The sequence below is a fragment of the Miscanthus floridulus genome, chromosome 15 (genome assembly GCF_019320115.1).
Source record: "Miscanthus floridulus cultivar M001 chromosome 15, ASM1932011v1, whole genome shotgun sequence".
In the NCBI taxonomy this organism is placed as follows: domain Eukaryota; kingdom Viridiplantae; phylum Streptophyta; class Magnoliopsida; order Poales; family Poaceae; genus Miscanthus; species Miscanthus floridulus.
This window is the reverse complement of record NC_089594.1, coordinates 36,829,825-36,833,193: the sequence shown is the minus strand read 5'-3', so window position 1 is coordinate 36,833,193 and position 3,369 is coordinate 36,829,825.

Below are 3,369 nucleotides of genomic sequence, written 5' to 3'. Positions count from 1 at the left end.
TAGTCCACCGAGGGGTATCCCACGATGGTAGATTTGTCGGTGGGGATGCGCGTAATCAGGAACTGGATGGTGACACAAGGCGCAGAGACAAGGATTTAGATAGGTTCGGGTCGTCTGATCGACGTAATACCCTACGTCCTGTATCTTTGGTGTATTGTATTGAATACATGATGTCGAGTAGAGGACCCCTGCCTCTCCTTATATACTCTGGAGGGGCAGGGTTACAAGTAAAGTATTCTATTTGGTACTATACAATGTCTTGTGGTGCACGCCGTGCACGCCTTGATCTTGTGGGCCAGGCCACCTCTGATGGTGCGGCCCATGTCTTGGGGGCCATACCCCCACACTATTCCTTAGGCATTGCACTCTTCTTTTCTGGCTCCTTATCAAACCTCCTAGACACCATTAGCCTTCCTACCAAACATATTCTTCCTCATCACTTTCTTCTTCATAATCAGCCCAATTTTGATCAATAACTCGCTTTCCAAGCCGATCATGAACACTTTTATTTTTTAAGTCCCGATCTATGTTATTATGATGATACACATCTTGAGCATGGATAGACCGGTGATTGGTTTGAGATTGCCTAAACTCCCAATATTGTTCGCTGCACTCTGGGCAGTTATTTCTGGTAGGCAACTTCAAACGTTCATTCCAGCAATGTCTAAAGAAGGGACAATTCCAATGTGATTCGGCTAGTTTTCTTTCATACCTCTCCTTTTCTTGTTGATACTGGTACTCTTGCTCTTCTAGCCAACGTTGATAATCCTTTTCCTTCTGCTGCTGCCATTTACTCAATAAAATTCGAGATGTAACACGCGGCTTTGTCGCCCTATCTTTTGACGTTTCTCCCTACTCATATCAGCTCTTTTGCTCGTCACGACGCCTTCTGATCTTTCTATATTCATCAGCTGATATTTGCATCTTGGGATCGACCATCCTAGTTTCTCTTGATCTATCTGATGTTAGGACTTTAGTCTTCCCCTTGAGCAGCCTAGCGTCGACCATGTTTTGATCTCCTAGGAAAGGATTATCATCAACTTTCATCTTTCAAGGCGTATCGAATTTAAGTCTTCCTTGTTGAATAGCCCTCTATATATGCTACCGAAAAACTCTGCATTCATTGGTAGAATGGGATGTAGTGTTATGAAACTTGCAGAACTTCTTATTCTTCAACTGATCAGGGGGCAACATAACATGATTATCGGGCAACTTGATCTGTCCCTTCTCAAGCAAGAAATCAAAGAGCTTGTCCAATTTCATGACGTCAAAGTCATAGCTCTCTTCGACTCCTCTTCCCTAAGGATTTGGCACCATTACTGTCTTTTTACCCCAATTCCATTCAGTCACGACAACCTTTTCTTCTTCATCGTCTTCATAGCCGTCATCGACTGAATATGGATTATAGGCTTTGGCCATTGTGGTATTTTTCTGGAATCGGGTATCTCTACGCATACTCTGGAATTGGCTATTGAGCGCTGCCACTCATTGAACCAATTGACCCAAGTTATCAAACTCTTATCCCAGTAGCTTCTCTCTCCATATTGGCAACATCCCTTGGACGGCCAAAGTAGCTAGTTGATCATCAGCCAAGTTTAATGAGAAGCATAAATTTCTAGTCTCTCGAAACCTCTGAAGAAACTCAGTGCCCGATTCATTAGTTCTCTGCCTTATAGTTGTCAAATCGATAATCTTCTTTTCTCCTGTCCTAGTGTAAAAATATGTATGAAGCTGCTTTTCTAGGTTAGCCCAATTAGCAATAGAATTAATTGGCAGTGGTGAAAACCAAGTGAAGGCTGGCCCTGACAGTGACAAGGAAAATAAACAAACTCGATGGGCCTCTTCAATGGATGCTTCACCCAATTGTGTAAGATATCGACTAACATATTCTATTGTGCTTGTGTTGTCTTGGCCAGTGAACTTAGCAAACTCTAGGAGCCTATAATTTATAGGAAGAGCGATCAAATCATACCATTCGGGATATGGGCGTTTGTACGAGTAGGTCTGCCCTTTTGGCTTCAAATCGAATTGATTCTTCATCATCTCGGTCACTCTCAGCAACAACTCATCAACATTTGAATTAGGATTACTTCGCACCTACTGACCCATCTGTGGATTGAAATCCTGTGTACCTTGATACCCTAGATTCAAAATCATATGAAGAGTGTTGTAATCTGTGCAATAATGATATCCCTATGGAATCTCTATCTGCTGGTCCTCTGCTAGTTTGTTGCTTGAAGTCTTTGGTTATAGACGTTAGGATCTATATCTCTATGGATCCTTTGAACTGATGGCACTATTTTTTGAGCCAACAACGGTATGTGGCCTGATGTGCCAAAATTAATCATCTAGTTCTGACATTGCCCCGTCAGTTGTTGCACATGCTACACTGACGATCTAGGATTATACTGTATCTGATTTGTAGTAGCACATTGAACTTGCTCAGATGAACTCTGAACTACCTAGACATCATCATTACTGGCTGGTGTTGCTTCTTGATGGCTGGTACCGGTTTGATTAGTCCCTTGAGTCGACGGATGTGGAATATTGTAATAAGCCGACCCAACCTGATTAACTGGGAACCCATGAAACACCTCCTTCATGGTGTTGTGGAATGTGTTTAGGAAAACTTCATTATGCTTCGATATGGCATCATGAATAGATTTGTTTATAGCTTCCACGAAGAAACGTCTATCTTTAGCTTCATCTGCATCTATCTACCCATGCAACAGAACTCTTGGTAGTGGATATTTCTGAACAATTTTATTGTCATGTGTCTTGGTGTAGGACAACAAACACTTGTTCTGAAATTCTTCTATAGCTTTGCTGATGACATCTTTATCTCCATTAGGTAGGTCTTCATAATGTACCATAAGGATGTCACTGTTGTTGTAAGCCACCATGCCGATTGTGGTGTCCCACCGAGCATGCCAGAACGTGTGTCGGCACAAAAACGTGTCAACCCTGTCGGGCACACGAGCAAGCTAAAAGGGTCTGCTCGATGGAGCAAGAGATTCGCCTGGCTTCAATGAAGGGATGATCGGTCCTGCGTACTTCTCCCGAGATGTGCTAGTCAATTTGACCCTATAATTGACAAGGAGGGAAAGTTTATCAGTAATTTAAGGTGGAACATGCCAGTCTGTGCCTAGACAGTTCCAAGTGTGCTGCTTCAGGAGCAGCCATACGGGATGAGCGATTGAATAGCCGATCTGCACATAAATCGGCTGTTACGGACTATAAAGCTCGTGGGTAGCGATTGATTTTATGTTGACAGGTACAGTGCATGTATATGTAAATAAGATCATCGGCTAGGTGGATATTATCAATATGAATCATTGAGCCGATGAATCTAACGAGAAAAGATATAAC